We start from the raw sequence: 13060 nt of genomic DNA, 5'->3' as shown, positions 1-13060 counted from the left end.
TCGTGTCATCAAAACATCCCCACCAGACTGAGCAAACTGGTACGTGGCAGGTGGCAGCTAAATTAATGACTGGTCGCGAGAGTTTTCAAGAGCAACATGGTCACACAAGCCCCGCCAAATTCTAAAAAACTGATAGAGATGTTAATAATGGTGTGCTACACGTCTCTCAATAACGAACCAAACAGGAACAGTTAACAAGTTAAGTATTCCACATTAGTTAACAAGCCTCCTAGTTATCATGTCTTAGCTGTATTCTGGTGCATAACACGGCTAACAACGCTATGCCAAAAAGAACTAACTCAAAAAGTCGACTTTTCAAAAATGGGTCGATTCTTAGTTGACACGCCCTGTATATTGCTTCGTTGTAGGGTTCACATCACCGCCACCTCCTCGCCTTTATTAGATCGGCCCACTTTTCCTCATTCATTTAACAACCCCTTTATTTTTACTTTCACAACCCCTTGATCACCTGGGGCAGAAAGTAGCGTTATCTAAAAATTCAATAGCATTTAGACTGGATCTAATGGTATCTACACTCAGATTAATGTTCTTGCAATTTTGCCGCCAAAACTATGGTCGAAACCGGTTAGATTCCTCTTATATGTATGCTAGCGTCATCACATTTTCGATTTTTTGAGTTGCTTCACTGAAATTGTCATTTGAGATTATATTATTCCAACCCACAAATCCGGCTTGACCCACCCCCTGATTCACGTTATTTCATTTCTTGGCGTCTGCCTGTTTCAAAACATTTAGGGGTCCTCTGAAACGTATTCGCACATCGCAGGGAGTCCACATGTCAACTGGCGCTGTGTTGCAGCGGTTAAGTGATACGCCACTGCCCCGACTAGTGGTTGCCTCAGACAGAGCCACCAGTGGCCCGTAAGGCTCATGTGTGGTGCTGCCGTGAAGAGGTGGCAATTGCTTTTCATTTATTTCAATGAATTTCAGTGCCGCCTGCAAACTGGGTCGCGTTTGAGGACCACCCGGTAGAAAAGTTCCCACGAGCCATAGTGGCCAGTGTGACGACGTCTCTCGACCAATGATCACCTCTCGACAAATCACTAATTTAACTGCCGTGTGCAGCAGTGGGCAGTTTGCTCTCAGTCCGACACAAGAATGCCCGCTCAACATCGCGAGCAAAGACGCTGACCAAAGTATCACCGATCTGCAACGCTTCAGAAAAGACGGCAGTAGAGAAGGCTCCATCTGCACTCAATATACACCGACACCATAGGCATTAATGAGGAAAAATGCCCTCAAAGCGCCCCACTACATCCCTAACAGGACAGACCACAGTTTTAAAACACGGAACATTACTTGCAAAACGAATTACAAAAACTACTTATTTCTTCATGTACTATGCCAGATTGTAAACATTTGCTGGGTGAAGTTGTGTGTGTTCATCGAGATGTATTTTTATGGCTAATTTCGGTTGGATGGATGGGAACAACTTTTTCTTGAAAAAAATTGTCGACGGTTACGTAACTTCCCAAAGTAAAACTTGTGACCAGCTCATCAGCTGTTCCAGCTTTTCGATAGATTGAGGCAAAGAATTCGAGCAGGACATGTATGTACAATTACAGACAACTTGCTATTGTTCACACTTGTCGATCCACCAGCCATTTCTGGCCGGCGGTGTGAGCGGTCCGTAGCAGAGCTCTGGTCCGTAGCAGCCTCTCAGGAAGAATGAGTGGGATGGGGGACCGGGGGTACTACATATGGGGAATGACATTCCAGAAGGCAATGGAAAAGTGTGGATCTGAGAACGCCCCAGCTGTTACAATCAGGAGGAAAGGTGTGGCTAAAGCATTAGAGATAGTAGGATGAAATAAAGCAGCCTTTCTGTAATTGTCGCCATGTGGCACTGGATAAGGGCTTTATTTGCGTTCGAGCCCGATCGCGGAGGCACCGTTTTAATGAAGGCGGAACGCAAGAGGCGCCCGTGTGCGTTGCGATGTCAGTGCTCGTTAAAGATCCCCAGGGTCGAAATTGTACCAGAAACCTCCACTACCATACATCTTTCTCTCTTTCTTATGTCACTCACACCTTCCTCCCTTCCATGAGAGAGAGAGAGAGATGTGGCATGCAGGCATTGACAACGTTGTGCCAGAAACGCGGTGCTGAAGGCCTAGGCCATCGGCGTTCATAGTGTTCATTGCAGTTGGCGTTGACAACGTTTTACACTCCGTTCATTTTAAGGAAAGGAAGTGCGCATAACTTGCTCCCTGGGTCAGTGGACGCCTGAATCGTACGTGGGTTGATAAGAGAAAGATGTGGCCTGCAGGCATTGACAACGCTGTGCCAGAAACGCGGCTTTGAAGCCCTAGGCCGCCGCCATTCATTGTGTTTATTAAGCATGAAATGCTTTTAGCTCCCGTTGTCGGCAGTGTGGCGACGTCACGCAGAGACCGAGAGCCAACATCCGGGCACTGAATTCCACTCATCCGGGCACTGAAACGAGAGCATCCGGCTACCATACGAGATTTAACCAGACTCTAAGCCCTCCTACAGGACCGGCATACAAGCGCCGGTAGCTTCGCGCAGAACAGGTGGTGGCGTTCCTCCCTTCCTGTACGTTGCGGTTCGGGTGTCCACCGAGGTGACAGAGAATTACCGCGTAATTTCCTTTCCTCAAAAAGCGCCGCGTTCAAAGGGCAAAGAATCGCGCCGAACTGGCGGGGGCGTTCCGTGGACTGCATGGAAGCGCTACAACACGCTGTCGCGTTCCACTCCTAAAGGCGAAGCTTAAGCGTCATTAATTACCAGTTAATTAGTATTTAGACATTAACCAGTGGTTAGTCGCCAATTAGTAGTTCGTCATTACACCGTCATCAATTATGTGTGACGTAATCCAGTGATGACGTCACTCTTGTCACACAGGCACAGTGGTGTGGAATACGCTTTCGCCTCTACGCACTTTAGACAGTTTCCAACGCGCTGCACATACATTCTTGTCAGGCCTGCGTCTCATCGTGTCCGCGTACCCTTCGTGTTATGCCCGTAAACATTTCATGCTTACTCTACTCTCGGTTACGGGAGAGGCAGATGTTTTTAGCATTGGCAACGTTTTATACTCCAATCATTTAAGGAAAACAAGTGCGCATAACTGGCTCCCCGGGTCAGTGGACGCCTGAAACGCGCTTATAGGTCCGTGGGGTAATGCGAGAGAGATAGGTGGGCTGCATGCGTTAGCGCTCACAACGGTGGGCGAACTTTCGCGAAAAACCATTAACTGCCACGTCAGTGTGGAGGGGACTGTAATGTATATATACAGGCAAACAGGAATTTCTTACCACTTATGCGGGAGAGCATCCCGTACCTCTCGATCATAACGGCTCCCACGGCGGTGACAACCCCGCGAAATGCTTAAACAGACCTCGTCTTCGAGAACCAGGCATTGGTGCAGCAAGTAGAGTTTATATAAAGGCGAGAGCCTCTAATGCCTCATACTGTCGTTAACAGACGCGTCGGAAGTCGTGTCGACAGACGCGTCGGCAGGAGTGTCGACAGACGCGTCGACAGCCGTGTCGACATACGCGTCGGCAGCCGTGTCGACAGACGCGTCGGCAGATTCGTCCGCCTTTCGGCGTCACTGCTTAAAAGGCTCAAGGTTCCAGCATGAATAAAGGCGCATCTAGTGAATGCGTGGGCTTCATAAATAATATGAAAGGAGTAAAGTCAAGAAAAAGGAAAATAAAAGAAAAATAAGAAAATAAACAAAAATAAAAACAAAATAAATATAAGATGTGAAAATAAAAATAAAAAAATAAATTAAGAAAAGGAGCAAAAAATAAAAAAATCCCATTATGAAAAATAAATACGTAAATAAAAACAAACAGTGGCCAGGAAACGCCTTCGCCTTGCAGCACTTTAGAGAGCCAAAGTGCCCCCTGAAATTTTCATCTAGTTCTCGGTCCACAAAGTTTCCTCCTTGACAATCATGAACTGTTACCGGAGTGTTTCTCGAAGCAGCAGGAAAATGTGTGAAAAATAACAAGTTGTCTGTAATTGTCCATGCATGTATTGCTCGAATTCTTTACCTACATCTATCGAAGAGGTGAAGAGGCTCATGACCTGCGTTCAAATTTCGCGTCAGGAAGTAACGTAATCTTCGGCAATTTTTTTATGCCAGTGCTTAATACCGTATGACGCCAGGTTCGAACAACATACATTTCGCTGAAAGCAAAAGCGCGTGTACTGACCCGACGTCTCATTCTCATCACTCTATCAAGCTCCACGCCACGCTAGCGGCGTCCTCCCAAAGGCTTAGCGTTTGACCGCATGTACGTCAAATATGTTCTCGCAGCTTATAAAGGCAGCTAGGGTTTGGTCTTTTACAGCGGTGCTGCGCAGTATAGGTGTTGTGCGCAGCGAACTGCTCGTAATAAATTACAATACAAGTAAATTCTATACTATGGACATTTTCAGTTACCCCTGCTGTCTCTATACTTGCAAATTGATGTGCCCAAAATATAGCATTTTATCTTCCGCACAAAAACCTGCCCTTGAGCTGTTTGTCTTCTGATACAAAATACGACCCGATAAAATCCGCGCTATGGAATCGTTTCCTGAATAACCCAATCTGTACGCTAATTTGAGGTCAGAAAATCGCCCGATTGTCACTCGCCCACAAAATTGAGCCAAAACGAAGGCCTCAATATGTTGGGTATAACATCCCGAAGCGACACATGGGCTTTCAGGGACGCCGTAGAACAAGAGTCTGAAATAACTAAGGCCATCCTGGGTTTTTGCACTGGCATCGCAAAGCGCACAGGGATCTGACATTTCACCTTCGTCTGAACGCACCCACCACGGCCTGAAATGAGTCTACATTGTGGTGCGGAGTACGCCAGCGTCCTAACGACTGATCCACCAGGCTGTGAAGTCTTCAGCGCTGCAAGTCGCTGCAAATGCGAAGCATAGTTGAAGTCTGGAGACGCCGGCGAAAGTTGTCCCTCTCGTCATACCCGTACATAATGACGCTTGAAGTCGTTCACTTACACAAGTCGTTCACTTACACAAGATACACAAATCTGGCCTATACACTATACACAATACACTATCTCTGGCCTATACACAATACGCAGGGTAGCACGCAAAGGCTAACAACAGCGCAAAGCTGCTAAAAACAAAACAAAAAACGGAATGCAGCACTCAAAGGCGTAGTTCATGCGGCCTTACACAAACTTCAACAAACTAACACATAAAAAGGCACTGAAAGGAGGCTAATATTGCAAGGCTGGCACTCCCAGCCTGCCTCCCCGCACAACAAAGAAACGCGTGTGCCAGCGCTGCAGAAAGAGCGCTTCTCCATCCTGGTCCAGCCGGTCAGACAGAAATGTCTACAGGAGGAGGCGCAGATTCTGCAGCGCCGGGTACATTGCCCTGGCAAGCTGCCTGCGGGCCTCGGCTAGGCAGCGTCGCCGCCACAAAACAAAATTCACACAAGCGACAACAAGTCGCGCAAAAGGGCCGCGCTGGCGCCGGGCTCCGGGGCCACCGCGAACAGAGAAAATGCGCCACACGAGGCGCCACATAACGCGAGCGACAGCGCACTCAAAAAATACACGGAGGGTCGTCTCCGGCGCGCCGCAATTGGGGCACTGGTCGTTAGGGACCACGCCCCACGCCGCAAGACGGTGGTGCGTTGGAAGAACCCCCACCGTCGCTTCCAGTCGATGTTTCACTGGGAAGCGAGCTCGCGGCCCAAACCCGCCATTTCGGTTGCGCGGTCCGCCTAACCTCCTCAGGGCTGAGGCGCGCGCACGCGATGGGTTCGCTTATGCGCATGACTGGCGTGTCAGCCACGTCAACACCGGGGAGGTCGGCCTCCAGAGCCAACCGGAAGCCCGCGGCGGCGCGGTAAAAGGGTAGCGGATGCTCGGCCTGTAGGCCCGCATGCCGGCCCGGGACGAACGCTCGGCGAGCAGTGCTCAACCAGTAGAGCAGGAGCGAACGCCCCGGGTAAGACGTGTCGGCGACTAGTGCGCCCACCCACTTCTTGCTGAGGGCCCGTGTCACCGTGTCAACACACGGCAGCCCGAGTCCTCCTCTGTTACATGGGAGGTGTAGCAGATGACGCGAAACGAGCGCTGTGCCGCCGTCCCAAAGGAATGCGCTGACTAGGGACGCGAGACGACCCGCGGTACGGTGGTGGTGGTGGTGAAAAACATTTATAATGCAATAAATATTTACAGAGAGGTGATTGGGGTAGGCCCTATTGGCCCTTTCCCCTAACAATACTAGGTGGAGCCCCTATTCCGGGGCCCCATTGGCAAGCAACGCCGCCCGCGTCCGGTGAACCAAGGCCCTTTGGGTCTTTAGGTCCTGACAGCCGAGCAGGGCCGCCTCCCAGTCCTCTCTGGTGGGGTTGGGGTTGGGGGGGATAGATGGGTTTGACTGACACGCCCAAACCATGTGGAAGGTGTCAGCCACCTCCCCACAGAACTGGCACGCGCCATCAAAGGATGGATTGAAATGTTTAAGCACCGCCGGGCACAGTACAGTGTTGGTAAGAATTTTGATGAGGAGGCGCTCGTCAGCGCGATCCAGACCCTTACAAGGGGCCGGGTAGCGCCGGTGCTCCTCCTTGTAGTAATCGGTGATTTGTTTGAATGTAATGGTCAGATTGTCTGATTGGGAGTACCCTTCCAAGGACAGGGAGATAGCCCGGGGAGAGAGTGCGCGGGCGGCCTGATCGGCCTGTTCGTTTCCCTGGAGTCCCTGGTGACCGGGGGCCCAAATCAGGTTGCGTGGAGTTGGATCTTCAGATCGACAGCTATATTCCAGTTGGTCATCATCATGTTTGCGCAGGTGCAAGTAGGGTGTTGAGTAGAGGATTCTACTCGTTACGAAAGCATGGGCAAGCCGCAGTGCATCCTTGCTTCGTAATCCGCCGCACTCAACCCCCTACTTGCACCTGCGCAAACATGATGATGACCAACTGGAGGTCATCCACCGGAAAGTCATCAAGCGGGCTCTCGACCTCCCGGTCACCACGTCCAACCAGCGACTTCTGGCCTTGGGCGTGGTGAACACATTTCGGGAGCTTCGAGAGGCCCACTTAGTCAACCAATACACGCGTCTTGCACAGACCACGTCCGGTCGCCGCCTCTTGGACCGGCTACACATCAAACATGACTACCATATTGAGGAAAGGGAGAGAGTGCCAGCACCCTGGAGACGCGCCCTCCGGGTCCGACCCCTTCCCCGCAACATGTCCAGAGAAGACCATAGCGGTCGTCGCCAGGCGCGCGCGGAAGCGTTGGCGCGATACTATGGTAACCAACAACATGTGTATTACGTGGACGTTGCCGGCCCACACCACGGGGTGTGGTACACGGCCGCAGTCGTACACAACACAAACACAGTCAACGGGCTCACTTTCAAAGCCTACAGCGCAACACACGCGGAGGAGATTGTCATTGCTCTTGCTCTCACTACTCCCAAGTCGAAACACATCATCACCGACTCGCGAGGGGCCTGTCGGAACTACGAGTTGGGCTGGGCTCCCCCGCTTGCCTGGCGCATACTGGAATATAGCTGTCGATCTGAAGATCCAACTCCACGCAACCTGATTTGGGCCCCCGGTCACCAGGGACTCCAGGGAAACGAACAGGCCGATCAGGCCGCCCGCGCACTCTCTCCCCGGGCTATCTCCCTGTCCTTGGAAGGGTACTCCCAATCAGACAATCTGGCCATTACATTCAAACAAATCACCGATTACTACAAGGAGGAGCACCGGCGCTACCCGGCCCCTTGTAAGGGTCTGGATCGCGCTGACGAGCGCCTCCTCATCAAAATTCTTACTAACACTGTACTGTGCCCGGCGGTGCTTAAACATTTCAATACATCCTTTGATGGCGCGTGCCAGTTCTGTGGGGAGGTGGCTGACACCTTCCACATCGTTTGGGCGTGTCAGTCAAACCCATCTATCCCCCCCAACCCCAACCCCACCAGAGAGGACTGGGAGGCGGCCCTGCTCGGCTGTCAGGACCTAAAGACCCAAAAGGCCTTGGTTCACCGGACGCGGGCGGCGTTGCTTGCCAATGGGGCCCCGGAATAGGGGCTCCACCTAGTATTGTTAGGGGAAAGGGCCAATAGGGCCTACCCCAATCACCTCTCTGTAAATATTTATTGTATTATAAATGTTTTTCACCACCACCACCACCGCTTGTTGGAGACCCGGCGGACCATGCGGCCCACCTGGTCTCCCACCGTGCGAAGTTTGGCTAGGGTGGTGTCGACTCTGCGTTGGTGGTGTATGAAGAGACCAAGGACGCGGATCTCCTTGGACTCCCGGATCGGTCCCGAGGGGAGACTGATGCAAAGCGGAGTTGTGTCCCGAGGGGAGGGACGTATGTGCACAAATTCTGATTTAGACGGGGCGCACTGGAGTCCGCAGTAGGCCGCGTAGTCGTCGACTAGGGTCGCCGCTGCTTGCAGGCAGGATTCCATGTGGCCCAGGTTACCTTGCGTGGCCCAGATTGTAATGTCATCCGCATAAAGAGCGTGATGTATCCCGGGCAAAGAGGACAATTTGGAGGGAAGATGAAGCATTGCCAAATTGAAGAGGAGGGGAGACAGGACCGCGCCTTGAGGTGTTCCCCTCGAGCCGATGGTGTATGGCCCGTGTTCCGCATCTTGTATGCGTATGTAGGCTTGACGGTCTGTAAGAAATTGTTTTATGTAGTTGAATGTTTTGTGGCCACAGTAACACCAACTGCGGTACGGCGAGGCATCGCGGCTACTCGAGCTACTCGCGGCTACTCGAGACTTTATCACCGCTACCTTGGCCCCTAGGGAAAGCTCAAACTGAGCCGCTCCTGACAAAGCGCTTGTCGTTCGCGCCACGACGACATCCCACGTGCGAGGTGAGACGCCGCTCTGCTCAAACAACAAGCTGAGCACTCTTACGGCGTCCACAAAAGGTATCGGGATCGGCAGAGGGTCGCTAAACGATCCGAAGCGGAGGGCGTGGCTCTTAGCGCCGTTAAGCTCCGCTCCGGACAGCGCCGCGTATGCGCCAAAGGTGTTCAGAAAGTGCCGAAAGCTTTCGCTATCCCGAACAAAAACTGAAATGTCATCTGCATAGGCAGAGACGACAATCGTCTCTTGTCCCGTCATCGGAAAGCCGCGGATGCGTGGGTGTGAGGCAGCACCTCGCAAGAGCGGGTCCAACGATAGGACAAAGAATGCCGGCGACAGGGGACACCCCTGGCGCACGCTTCGCGTCACTGGGAAAGGCGACAGAGCTCTACCATTCACAAAGAGCTCGCTGGTTAAGCCAGCATACAACTGGGCGATGCGGTCGATAAAGATTTCGGACACCGCAACCTTGCCAACAGGTAAGCGTGCTCAACCCTGTCAAAGGCCTTTGCCTGGTCTAACAATACAAAGACCCCGCCAAGTCCCTTTCCATGCGCGTACGCGAAGACGTCGCGCGTCAGCGTCAGAGACGCAAAGACGGACCGTCCCGGCACAGAGCACGACTGGAAAGGGCTGACGAGGCTCTCCAAAAACGGTCGCAAGCGTTTCACAAGCAGCGATGCAACGATCTTATAGTCGCTGTTCAATAGTGTGATCGGCCGCCACATATCGGGGCGCGACGGCGCCGCACCGTCTTTTGGGATCAGGACGATCCTTCCCTTACTGAAAGAGAGAGGCTTCACACCCTCCTCCAAGCAGGAGTTTACTAGGTCGGTCAGGAGGCCGCCGAGAATATCGAAAAAGTCGCGGTAAAAGGCCACGACTACGCCATCTGGCCCCGGCGCAGATGTCTGCCTCATGTGTCTGATGACGTCTAAAACCTCCTCCCGCGTGGCAGGGGTGAAAAGCAAATCGCCCACCACGTTGGGTAGGCGCGGCAAAGTGCCACAAAACTCCGCGACGCTCGCCTCGAACGCCTCTTGTTGGCCGAGGCCCTGTGTCGCGAACAACTGGCCGTAAAAGTCACGAAAGACTCGCGCGATGTCGGCTGGATCGGACAACCTGGAGCCGTCCGCCAGCTCGACGTCCTCAACGTGGGCTGGACGGTCGCCTCGATGGCAGAGACTGCGCGCGTGCATAAGGTCTGGAGTGTCTTCGAGAGGCACCCGAAGATCCGCGGCTGCGCGTGAAGCGCGAGACCCCTCCTCCAGAATGCGGTGATACCTAACGCGGAGGATCTTCAGGTACTCCCGCATGGCGAAGGTGAGGTCGCCTCCCCCCTTGACAATGCGCATTCTGCGCAGGACCTCATTGAGGGCTTGCGTGTGTCTCACGCGCTTGCGTTTTCCTGCCCCGATCAAGATGAGGCGCCACTGACACTTGAGGGCCTCCCACCCGTCAGGGGTGAGACGGTCCATGCCTACGATAGACTCGGCTAGGGCCGTTAGAAGGTCTCGCAAGCTGGTCTCATCGTGCAATAGAGACACGTCCATCCGCCAAGTGTGGGAAACACTGGTTCGCCCTGCCGCATTCCTCAGCGTGACCAAAACAGGAAGGTGGTCACTGAGGTCGCGGACGCCTCCCGGGAACCTCCCTATCTCGCACGACTGCAAGGACGAGTGAACACAGGAGGGTAGATAGACTCTATCCTGCTCGCACTCTGGCCTCTCGTGCGAGTGGCTGCGAACACGCTATCGTGCCTCAAGACCCAGGCGTCGGATAGCTCCATTTGGCGCACTAACCTGCCGAGTTCGCGTGCGTGGTAATTTGAGGCACCCTGTCCGGGCCCCGTAATGTCCCGCGTGGTGTCCAGCACACAATTAAAATCCCCCAAGAGGACATGCGGCTAAAGGTCGAGGCAGTGGGACGCGACCGAGCGGAAGAATTCATTTGTCAGCGCTCGCGTGACAGGCGCGTACACGTTTAGAAAACGCATCCTCCGCCCGTCGAGGAAGACGTCCACCACTAGCACTCTACCGTCGTAACCAGAAGTGCAGTGCGCTCCAACGCGAAACGCCGCAGTCAAAAATACAACGCCCACGCCGCAACACCGCGAGTCCGTCAACGAAAGGAAAGCATCAACGTTAAAACGTGAACGAGAAGAAAACATATGCAGGAGTGCGGAAATTACACTCCTGCAAAAACAAAACATCAATGCGAAAATACCGTGCAAGGTGCAGCGCCCCCCTTAGCTTATCGGGAGAGCGAAAAAAGGCACAGTACTGCAGGCAAGTATCGCAGAATTGGAACGATTCAGAAAAGACGCCTGTGGAGAAGGCTCCATCTGCACTCAATATACACCGACACCATAGGCATTAATAACGAAAAGTGCCCTCAAAGCGCCCCACTATATCCCTAAATGGACCGACCAGTTTCAAAACACGGAACATTACTTGCAAAACGAATTACAAAAACTACTTATTTCTCCATGAACTATTCCAGATTTTAAAAATTTGCTATGTGAAGTTGTGTGTGTTCATCGAGATGTACTTTTATGGCTAATTTGGGTTGGATGGATGGAAACTTTTTTTTGAAAAAACTTGTCGGCGATTACGTAACTTCCCAAAGTGAAACTTGAGCTCAGCTCATCAGCTGTTCCAGCTTTTCGATAGACTGAGGCAAAAATTCGAGCAAGTCATCTATGTACAATTACAGACAACTTGTTATTGTTCACACTTGCTGATCCACCAGCCATTTCTGGCCGGCGGTCTGAGCGGCCCGTAAAGCAGCCTCTCAGGAAGAATGAGTGGGATTAGGGATGGGGGGTACTGCCTTAGGGGAAGGACATTCGCAAAGGTGGTGGAAAAGTGGGGATCTGGGCACGCCACAGGTGGTACAATCAGGAGGAAAGGTGTGGTTAAAGCATTAGAGATAGTAGGATAAATTAAAGCAGCCTTTCTGTAATTGTCGCCATGTGGCACTGGATAAGGGCTTCATTTGGGTTCGAGCCCGATCGCGGAGGCAGCGTTTTAATGAAGGCGGAACGCAAGGGGCGCCCGTGTGCGTTGGGATGTCAGTGCTCGTTAGAGATCCCCAGGTGGTCGAAATTGTACCAGAAACCTCCACTACATCTTTCTCTCTTTCTTATTTCACTCAGACCTTCCTTTCTTCCATGAGAGAAAGAGAGAGATGTGGCGTGCAGGCATTGACAACGTTGTGCCAGAAACGCGGCGCTGAAGGCATAGGCCATCGGCGTTCATAGTGTTCATTGCGGTTGGCGTTGACAACGTTTTACACTCCGTTCATTTTAAGGAAAGGAAGTGCGCATAACTTGCTCCCTGGGTCAGTGGACGCCTGAATCATACGTGGGGTGATGAGAGAAAGATGTGGCCTGCAGGCATTGACAACGCTGTGCCAGAAACGCGGCTGTGAAGCCCTATAGGCCGCCGGCATTCATTGTGTTTATTAAGCATGAAATGCTTTTAGCTCCAGTTGTCGGTAGTGTGGCGACGTCACGCCGAGACCGAGAGCACACATCCGGGCACTGAATTCCACTCATCCGGGCACTGAAACGAGAGCATCCGGGCGCCATACGAGATTTAACGAGACGTTCTAAGCCCTCCTACAGGACCGGCATACAAGCGCCGGTAGCTTCGCGCTGAACGGGTGGTGGCGTTCCTCCCTTCCTGTACGTTGCGGTTCGGGTGTCCACCGAGATGACAGAGAATTACTGCGCCATTTCCTTTCCTCAAAAAGCGCTGCGTTCAAAGGGCAAGGCATCGCGCCGATCTGGCGGGGGCGTTCCGTGGACTGCCTGGCAGCGCTACAACACGCTGTCGCGTTCCACTCCTGAAGGCGAAACTGCAGCGTAATTAATTACCAGTTAATTAGTATTTAGAGATTAGCCAGTGGTTAGCCACTAATCAGTAATTCGTCATTACATCGTCATCAATTATGTGTGACGTCATCCAGTGGGGACGTCACCAGTGTCACACAGACTAAGTGGTGCGGAAAACGCTTTCGCCTCTACGCACTTTAGACAGTTTCGAACGCGCTGCATATCCATTCTTGTCAGGCCTGCGTCTCGTCGTGTCTGCGTACGCTTCGTGTTATTTCATGCTTACTCTACTCTCGGTTACGGGAGAGGCAGAGATTTTTAGCGTTGGCAACGTTTTAGAGCGCAGCTCTT

The 13060-nt window shown here is 52.4% G+C and overlaps 1 protein-coding gene across 1 annotated transcript in view; it reads right to left on the bottom strand.

The window, feature by feature from the left end:
* LOC149331763 (membrane metallo-endopeptidase-like 1) overlaps window positions 1-13060 on the bottom strand; it is a 607819-nt gene that overhangs the window by 453456 nt on the left and 141303 nt on the right. The window lies entirely within an intron of this gene.

Source organism: Amblyomma mixtum, chromosome 8 (assembly GCF_055824585.1).
Source record: "Amblyomma mixtum isolate Tamu chromosome 8, ASM5582458v1, whole genome shotgun sequence".
Classification (NCBI taxonomy): Eukaryota; Metazoa; Arthropoda; class Arachnida; order Ixodida; family Ixodidae; genus Amblyomma; species Amblyomma mixtum.
The sequence above is the reverse complement of the archived record's forward strand: the minus strand, read 5'-3'. Positions and strand labels throughout refer to the sequence as shown.